Source organism: Etheostoma cragini, chromosome 14 (genome assembly GCF_013103735.1).
Source record: "Etheostoma cragini isolate CJK2018 chromosome 14, CSU_Ecrag_1.0, whole genome shotgun sequence".
Taxonomy (NCBI): domain Eukaryota; kingdom Metazoa; phylum Chordata; class Actinopteri; order Perciformes; family Percidae; genus Etheostoma; species Etheostoma cragini.
The window spans coordinates 5,851,437-5,861,823 of record NC_048420.1 but is presented as its reverse complement, the minus strand read 5'-3'; the positions used below and the strand labels follow the sequence as shown (position 1 = coordinate 5,861,823).

The 10,387-nt window shown below is 39.5% G+C and overlaps 1 protein-coding gene across 3 annotated transcripts in view; it reads left to right on the top strand.

Moving 5' to 3' along the window:
• Positions 1-6,200: 6,200 nt before the first annotated feature.
• Positions 6,201-10,387, top strand: part of col22a1 (collagen, type XXII, alpha 1) — a 100,102-nt gene continuing 95,915 nt past the window's right edge. For 2 of the 3 annotated variants that reach the window (XM_034891402.1, XM_034891403.1), the window contains exon 1: positions 6,202-6,487. The gene's annotated coding sequence lies outside the window, so the exon portion shown is untranslated. Of the gene's footprint in view, positions 6,488-10,387 lie in introns of all 3 variants that reach the window. The other variant, XM_034891401.1, reaches the window with a different exon arrangement.

Sequence of the window (10,387 nt, the reverse complement as noted above, 5' to 3'; positions counted from 1 at the left end):
CAGTTTTAGGAAATCCCATCCATCCATTTATCCATCCATCCATCCATCCATGCATCCATCCATCAATCCTCGTCTGCTTATCCGGTATCTGGTGTTGGAGCAGCTCCATCAGGGGACCCTAAACTTCCCTTTCCAGAGCCACATTAACCAGTATAAATGTATAAATAAAGTACAACAACACTCATTACAACACAACTCTTTTTATTTAATTGTCAGCACCCACCAGGTGAGCCCGTCTCTGTGCGGGTTTTCCTGATGTCTCAAGATTCAAGAATCAAGAACTTTATTTGCCCTTTGTGTTTTGGAAGGAACTCTTGTTCGGTTGTTACCCAGAGAGTCAAGTCGAGTTTAAAATGACACACAAAGCATTTACATTATAAATAAATACAATTGCACAAAACCATTAAAAAGTACAAATAAAAAAAAATAAATTTGCATTCCTATATTGCAAAAAGTATAACAGCATATTGCCCTTGGCCCCTAAAGACAGCCCCTGGTAAGATACGGAAGTGCACAGTTATTAATAAATAAAAAAACAAGATGCACAAGTGTATTGCAAAGATATGTCATGTTACACAGTTACTCTACGACGTGTAACAGCCAAGTAGCAGCATCATGAGATCTTGGTAGAAGCATGCTGCATGCTTATTGGCTCACTGACGATAATGAAGTGACCTCTTAGGTATTGCGTTTTTGTATTACATAGCGTTTTTTTTATACTTCAGACAATTTGGCAATTTGGCCAGTACATAAAAAGTATCAAATTCAGTACACCAGCCCTATACTGGAGCTTAAAGAGGAAAAAGCTTTGATCAGAAAGCATGACAATGCAGTCCCTCTGAAAGAATGAGACTGTTATCACATTGGATCTTTCACTTCGGCAGCTCAGGACTTAGTGAAATGACGTCATGCTTGATGTGATGCCAGTGTCCCAGTTTGGAAGTCCATTAACCAGTGATGTGAAAAATACGCATAACCAAATAATGTCATTTTTGGTTGTGTGGTTATTTGTTTCTGTTTTGTTTTGCTTATCTTGTTTGTAAATGTGCAATGTTTTTTTGCGGTATCATGTTCAGGACCCCCTCGAAAACGGGATGGTATATCTCAAAGGGTTATCCTAAAAAAGAACTTCAAAGAATTTCAAAGATAATTTACTTGGCAGGTGAAAAACACATGTAGGAATCAGAAGATGCTTTCTGAAGCTGTGCCATTATTAACTGCTCTACACACACAGCAACAACATAAAGTGGATTTGAGATACTTATTTTTAAGAGTTTTATTTAAACAGCTCATTCTGCAACATTGAGATATATACAGTATATGTACATACATATTTTGTTTGATCTTTTTAAATGAAAAGCCCCATGTAGCGTATTGTCGTGAAATCCCTGGGGAGGTGTGTTTTCACTAACCCAATATCGCTGGCACAAAGCCAGACTGATCTCAAGTTTATTAATGGACTTTTCCCCAGTGTTCCCAAAATAGAAAATAAATAAATGGATGTGCAACATTTCATACAAGTGTATGCCAGGTGGCTCTAAGTTATGGATTGTCCCATTTCCCAAAGCGATTCCCCTGATCAGAGTACGCACTGATTCAATTAGGTGAAGCAGACCGCGCACAAAGCAAAGGCTGCTGGCACACCACAGGGAGAGGTAAATCACTACGGGTGAGCCCAGATAATGAAACTGCATCGGAAGTCCTCAGAGAAATAAAGAGTTGGTATGATCAGTTATTTAACAGACATTTAGTAATTAGTCTCGCATCGCTGGCTCCCCCACAGATCCATTCTATAGGAAGGAAGAGAAAACCAATCATAATCATCTTGGTGGGCACGGAGCTCTGGATGCAACGACCACGGCTCTGCAAAACGGTCACCTACAATTTAAATGAAGTAACAGAAGAATACAATGATGTTAGATATTTCAATTAGCTAGATGCATGGTTAAATGGCATTTGTTCTCACTGTCTTGGCTTGTCGACATGTGTACTTCATCCACAACAATCCCAACAATCGGTCCCAGGTAGTAAGTTGGAGAGTAAATAGGCCTGTGTTCACAATTTAGTTTTTACAATGTTTTTTTGGAGATGTATACAGTATACTGTATGTTGTTTGTACAGTTTTTTAAAATCTCATTTCATTTTAGGAGCCAACTGCATCACAAACGCTACTACTTACTTCTGTGAGTTTTAAACATAGACTGTGTAAAATAGGTTTTAAAGGACTGCAGTGCTCTCCCCTCTCTTCATGGAGGCCTCCATGTTTACAGGCTGGTGGTGATGCACAATGTGCTATAAGTACCAAAATAAAATCGGTTTGGTACTGCCAATTTGTTTTGCTTTGTCATGGTTCATGTGTGCATTAAACAATACCCTTTACAAAAAAAGAAAATCATGGCAGAGCATCCTGATATCAATTCTAAGCTAAAGAAATCGTGATTCGTGAGGCTGTTGTTGTTTCCCGTAGTGAAGGGACCTTAAGAACTGCAACACACACAAGGAGAGGGACTGGATGTCAGGCTTTTTCCTGGAAGTGTACTTCCATTGATCCAGACTAGTTACTGATTGACCAGCAGCTAATGAACATCCTTATTATTTTCAGTTGAATCCTATGATGCACAGTGTGTGTATACATTTTATGCCATTTAACACACTGATAATTAAAGAGTTTTCTGTTTGTCATGTTCAAAATAGGGCCATTTATTAGTAGTCTTTGCTTCATTTCTGGCTTATAAAAGAGCAGCAATGTGTTGTCATTGTTTAATGGCCCTCACCCCCCCACCCACAATGCTCTGCACTCTGGGAAATTTGGATGATGCTCAATGTCCCCCTAGAATAATGCTTGACCTGACCTTTGGTCATTAGCCAGACAGGTAACATTAGCGTGGCCTAAAATAGCCCCCCATGATCCCCCTGCCTGTGTCATCGTGCCCTGCTTGGTTTGTTCATTCCTCTATATTGAGTCATTCAAAGTAGATATGATACTGAGAATACTGATATCAGGCTTTTCCCAAAACTATAGGTATCTGCATTTTCTTCTGCTAATTGCCGATAAAAAAACAACCTATATTTATATTCATTCATCATAATCATTTATAATAGCAAATAAATTATTCTGATAAATGAATATTTAAAAAATAAATTAAAAACAGACGGTCAGCCATGTTGACCGTTTGAGTGTTGCCGTTGCATAGTCCGTCCACCAGAGTACGCTCTACAACGTCCCTGTTGGAAACACTACGATTTCTTTTTTTTGGTATTGTGTTTTTGTTCAAAGTTTCATATCTTAAGTTTGCATTTGTACACATTTTATTTATCAGAACATTAATACATCTTGATGTTCCCCTGTTTTGTTGCGAAAAAAACCCAAATTATTATCATATTATTTTAGTATTTATTTTACTATTTGATTTATTTTACTCATAAATAACTGATATTAGGGATATCAGTTTATGTTTTGACACGGGTTTCTGTTTTTTTTCCTGGTCCCATGCGGTCCACCGGAAGAGGCGTGCCGGACTTCGCCTCTCTATAGTCAATCTTTGATAAAACTAAACTTCTATGAACTACCGTTCATATTTTTCCAAGTTAAGGTCCCGTTGCTGGATTTCGCCTCTCTATGGAGACTGAATTCTTTTGGCCCCTTGCTGGACGTTAGTTCCGCATTGGCTTCACTTTTCAGTGAAACTCGCTTCTTAATAAAATAAAGATATACATTCTCAGTTTTGTTTTTTATATGGGACCTTGAATGGTTGAATCTAAACTCTAGCTTTAAAAAAACTCTTTTTAAGCTTTCTAAATCATCATTATAAAGGATTCATCAGCATCCTTTATACTGACAAATACATGATTCTGATAAATGAAATATTTAAAAAATAAAAGAAAAAGAGTATTGGCGTTGCATAGTTTGGCCCCCAGAGGGCAATCAACAACGTTGCTGTTGGCAACAGTGATTATTTATTTTCATCATTGTGTTTGTACATTTAATTTAACAGAACTTTAATATATTTTGATGTTTCTCTGATCTGTTGTGACAATAAAACAAATGATGTTGTTATTTATGAGAACTCATAAATAACAACATCATTTGTTTTATTGTCACAAAATAAAACAAATGATGTCACAAAAAATTTATGAGAACTCATAAATAACTACAAACAACTACTTGTTATGTGTTTGTGGATTATTTTTTATTGTGTATCGGCCGATATATCGGCATATCGTTTTTTTTCTTAACTAAATATTTGTATCAAATCGGTAGTAAAAATCCTTATTGGTCCAGCTCTAGTTTCAACACTAATTCTCACATGAATGTGTGGAACATATTTTGGAAGAAGGGCCTCTTTCTGACGTGGGAGTTTGAAAGCTGGCTGTCAGTCGGATGACAGATGGCTTTCTCCAACACTACATGTCGCTCGCAGCCTCTTGCTCACCCTACAAGCTGGTTACCACTTTAGACCCTTTTCACATGAGGCGACAGACGGTTGCTTAGACTGACACCGTCACTCATAACGTGCATCTGCCCCGAAGTGTCCCATCCACTTCACACAGAGCCTATACATAGCCTGGCCTGCGCTCCCTGTCCTTGGCTACAAAGGCACTGTAAATATGCCTGGATGTAATGGCTTCTTTGTTTGTTGTTCATGACATTCAAATATTGACACTGTGTTCTAGAACATTTGTGGTGCCTCAACTGCTCCACGGCAGATATGGATGGTTTTTCTAATGCAGCAGAAGCATGCAGCGACAGCTGTTGGAGCACTTTAAAGAAGAGAAATCTCAAGCGAGAGGTTCCAGCATGAGACTTGTAAGGCGGAGGACTTCAGACAATGCTGCCAGACACTGCAGCTTCCTCTCCTGCCAGGCAACGTGACCACACATGAGCAGGACATCAGGGGACACTGAAATGTAAATAACAGTCGTCCTCTTAATTTGGACATCAAACCAAAAAATAGAGTTTCAGGTCGGAAAAGTGACCCTTCTATCATCTCAGATAGCTCTGCTGTAGCTTTATTTTACATTGAAAATGAACTGCAAAACTGCAAACCAAAACTCAAAATGAAGCTTTCCTCTTATTTGTGAAAATAGGCACGTGACCCGTTTCAACTCCGACCATCAAAGAGTCGGAATCGAGAATTGATATTAACCGGAACAGAAAGGAAGAATCGGAATTGGAATCCCAATTGTTAAAATCCAAACGATGCCCTACTTTTGTGTGTGTGTGTGTGTGTGTTGTGTGTGTGTGTGTGTATGTGTGTGTGTTTACTTGTTGTACATAAATAATTACATATACAAAGTGGAAATTATAGAATAAAACTTTCATCATCTCTGGGGAAAACAGGGCGCCACAGGAATAACCAAGTGGAATTGAAGTGGGGGAAAGTGAAATAACAAAAGCTTCAGATGAGCTAAGAGCAACAGAAACTACTGAAGCAAATAAATTATATATATATATACAGTATATGTTTGTCATATATGACAAGCCGACGGTTAACTGAGACCAGATCTTTGGTTGATATCAGGCAATATGTATATGTATGTACAGTATATATATATATATATATATATATATATATATTTATACACATATATACATATATACATATATACATTTCACGTGTTATAAATTACATATTTATGTTATAAATATGTAAATAAAGCAGAAGAAAGATGTGCGGTCTGGCTGGATTGTTAAGTTGTCATAACAGCAGTAATATAGATCACAGAGCTGTACTGTAAGTCAGAGCAGGGACACACATGGAACCCCAAGCTGCGAGCACCAGTGTTCTGTAATCATTTCCCCAACTTAAACACAGCCCTTGTCCACAAGTGTGTGGCTTGTTGAAGCCAAACGCGGCCCGGCCCGGCCCACCACCACCAGCCCTCAGGGCGGCTCCGCTGTGGCTATCACCGTGGCAAAGGCCGGACAGTTGAGGCGGTTGCCAAGAAGCCGTGCCTTTTTTTTCTTCTTTTTTTTCTTCTTTTTTTTCTTTCTTCAAGGGCAACACTTCCCATGGGTGCAACCAGAAAGGAGAGGGGGGAAAATAAAGGACAAAAATATCCGGAAAGTTTGTGTCTATAATTGGGTGCGCCTCTCAGCCCTTTTTTATGTGCGAGTGCAGCCCAGTGCAGAACAGTAGAAGCCAATTCATTTCTCTCTCCCCCCCCCCCATGATGAAACCCTACACTTTCCCTTCTGGCAGTCCCCTCCCACTCTGTCCAAACCCCATCCACAAAGTTTCTGAAGCTCACCTCAACTCACTGTTCAACAACACCGTACACTGGAGTGTCACCCTGGAGGAAATGGTTATCTCATCTTGATTTTTTATTTTTTATTTTGGCGTGTGCGGGGGAGATATTTTTGGATTATTATCAACAGATAATGATGCTTCCCCGGTGCTGGTTCAGGGTGTGACTGCTGGAGGCAGAGAGAAAGAGAGAGAGAGAGAGACACCTCAGTGACGTTGACTAACAAGTGACAGGCCAGGTAAGAAAGAAACGAGCATCATAAAATAAATCTGGGTATCGCCCAATGATTTATTTTTTGGGGATTTTTTTTTAAATAGGTTAGAGAAATTTACAGTTCACATTTTGCTTGGCTATAAAGGAGATTCTTAGAGAACTTGTAACTGTTAATTGTACAAGCAAGAAGCAATCCTTTACTATGTTTTATAATGCACCAGGTTAATGTTAACATTAGAAATTGACACCAAAAAGTACTTTTAAATAAAACATCCATGGTGAAAAGGCATACGTTAAAAGATTGAATTCTGGATTTATTGATTTAATATCAGATCACATGAACAAAGATCGATTGGAAAATGGATTATGTTTTGCCCAGCTCCATCATGAAATCATCTATTTTCTGTCTTCCTCTACTTCTTTATTCTTCAGCAGTTTTGAATTGTTGGCAGAAGGTCATATTTGTGTCCACATGCTGTTCAGCTCTATCAGATAACCCCTTTTTTCCCCTCTTTTTTTTGGGGGTTGCACATGGAAGAAAAAAAACAACAGTTTCTGTTTTTTACATCTTGTGAATGACAAAAGTAAAGTCTTTCTGTTAAAGACATCTACATCGCAGTCCCAGGTCTGCCATTGAGAGAGGAAGTGGAAACAGGCGTGATGACACAAAGCCCCGGTTTGTAAGGAATCTGGCCTCAGGTTCAGATGTTGCCTGAGTCAAAGCAGCTTGTTTTTAGCTTTACCTCGGATACTGTATCTGCTTGTAAAACTGCAGACAGATTTACCGCAGCAATGGGAGAGACATGCAGCGCGTATATTCAAATGTAATCAGAGATTAAAGAGAGACAAATCAGAACGTGTAAATATACATGACTTTTTTAAGCCAAGTGGCGTGTTAGCTGCACGCATTTTGATCTGTGTGTATGTGCAGCAGGAATACACACATGCCACTTGCCGTGTTATCGTGAGAAGAACGTGATCTTGTGAGATGAACGTGATCTTGCAAGAAGAACGTGTTCTCGCGAGCGGAACGCTACGGTTGAGAATAGGAAAAGAAGAACGGGGTTGGCTTTAGGAAAAGAAGAAATTGACGGTTGAGTTTAGGAAACATGACATGTGGAACGCGATCCCCGGTCTCCTGGGTGAAAATCCTGTGTTTTACCCAAACTCCACCCCGACCTACGTGGACTTTAGCCCTTTCGTCCTGCTCGCTACTGTGTGAATTCACTCTTAATTGCAAGATAATGCAAGTCAATGTAGGCCAAAGGGACGTTGAGGTACACGCTAAAAAGCGAGTATGCGTCTTGATAAGACGCCAATATTGGCATAGGCATATTGGCAATATTATGACTCCATATCATGTTCAGCTGCTTTCAATGGGCGGCTGAGACTTTTTTTATCGTCGAAATCTCACTGGGCTGAATATTAAATTGGTGCAATTAAAGTGATTCGGGTAGCGTGCCTACTCAACTTATTAATGGCACCAAGTGTGAAACCAAGAAGCAGGAACAGCTCAATGGAAGAATCAGATAAGGACAGCTGTACGTGGACGCCAGAGCACTTTGCTTCACCCACAGGAAATAATGCACTCTCTATTTCACAGCCTAGAAGAGGCAAGGCCCCAGTCAACAGTGTGTTGGTATTAAAAGGACTATTTCCTGGAATCGTTCTCGGCCTCAAATCACTTTCTATTTCTAAATCATACAAGCATACACTCACGTTAATTATGACATGTATTACCTCCACTTACCTAAACTTCATTTTAGCCCCCGGCATTCTATGACCTTTATACATGACAACATATTTAACTTTTAAAAGAGGAAAAAATACTGTGTTCATTAGTTGATGACAGAATAGACTCGTGTTGCCAGACCTTCCTCCACAGCGCTGCGAAGGAGGGTCTGTATAGTCCACACAGCATTCCGCATTTGGAGAACAACCTGCTCTGGTTTATTGGCATTTCTTTAAACCGATTACAATCGTCTAGTGCGGCGCTATGAACCGGACGGAGCCATGGTGCCGCTGCAAAATAGCCTCGGGAAGGAACTTGTTTTGGTGGAACATGTGTACGTTCAAAGGTTGTTTTAGTTGTGCAACAGAAAACTCTGATTGGACAGTTAGTCTAGCTAGCTGTCTGGATTTACCCTGCAGAGATCTGAAGAGCAGTTAACCATAGTCCTCAGAAATCCACCGGAGGTTAAAACGCCAACACAAAGAAAGCAGAAGGTAACAGCCATCCGGCCAAAATGGGGGACATCCCAGGGAATCCCGGTGGCACCGGAGCAATCCAGGAAATAAAGCGTTGTCAATATAGACTAGTCTAAAGGTAACATCTAAATCTCAATAAATAACACATCATATTTATGCTTTTTGGCTTTTCTGCTCCTCTTCTTTATTGTGTTATATATATTTTTGTGCATGCTATAGATATACAAAGTGAAAAAGACCAAAGTCACCCCCCAAAGGGACTTACCATCGCCAACAGAAAACACTGTTTACAAACTGCTCCAAACAGCTGTGTTGGAGTCTAGACTTCGTAACACACGTTATAGTGCTCCCCTAGCTGCTAGCGTGGCATGCACTCATACTCTGCTTCTGACTGGCTAGTAGGCCTTACCCGGGTGCGGAGCATGTGCAACTCCCAACAAAGATGGAAAAGAAGTGTGATGTCTCACTCTGTATCTAAAACAGAGAGCTCAACACACAGGGTGTAAAGAGGAGCCGAAGCAAAATTATAGTTAAAAAAAAAAGAAACTACATAAACACATTCTGGTGAAGCTCTAAATACAATTATTAACCTGAAAATTAGCAGAATATAAACTCTTTAAAATGACAACACAAAGAAAACAAAAGGTGAAGAACATTAGCCCGAAAAGAGGGACATCCGACTAATGACATAACAATATCTGCATAACATGTAATATCTGTTAATAACACAATCTGCCCGAGGAATGTTAGGCCAGCTGTGTCAGTGGTCTCCTTTTATCCCTTTCCTGATTTTATTTGAGCTTAAACCTCTTTTGTTCTTTTTAAATGTGTTTGTCCTGTTCTTACACAAACTATACAGGCTTTTACACAACAAATTTGATTTGTTTTGTTTTGAAAACCTGATCTCTGTTTAATTGTTTTGTGAAGAACTTTGTAACTTGGATTTTACAGCAAAAAAGTGCTCTATAAACAACTATGATTGAATGATTATTGACTCTGCATTGACTCTTATTCATATTATTTAATATACCCTAATTATAGAATGAGATTAACTTCTCGGAAAATACACATATAAGCTTTCTTGCCGAGAGTTAGATGAGAAAGATCAGCACCGTTCTCACGACGTGAGAGTAATATTAATCCTCTCACCCAACGTTCAATAAGACAAGAAAGCGAATAAATGTATTTCCCCGATTCCATTAAGCACATTCTTCACAACAGCCTGTAGCTTTGGATGCCATTCAACTCTGGAAACCAAATACATCAACAGACTAATTCAATGGAAATGTCAGAGAGCACTGAAAGGAGGTGAATGATGGTGAAGAACTTTTCAGAAAACACAAGGGGACTGGTATTATTGCTTTCCAAGATGTGCATAACTCAGACTTTCCTCAACCTCCCCCAGTGACCCCCCGCAACGGCTCACTCCACCAGTCGGGATGAGTCCATGTTATGGCTACGGTCAGTCACACATCAGCCCTGAAGGCAGGCACTGCAACCACTGGTGTACAACAAGAGCAAGAATAGTTTTGTGTTTATACACAATATTATATACAGTACATCTGTCAGTACCACCCAGACAGGGGCGTAGAAAGTGACGGATTGTTTATTATAAGATCTTATCCCATTTGTCTCTCCTAATTGCAGATTCCGTTTAACCTACATTTCATTTTTGATTGATGGAAACACAGAAATGAAAATTTCCATAGACCATTTT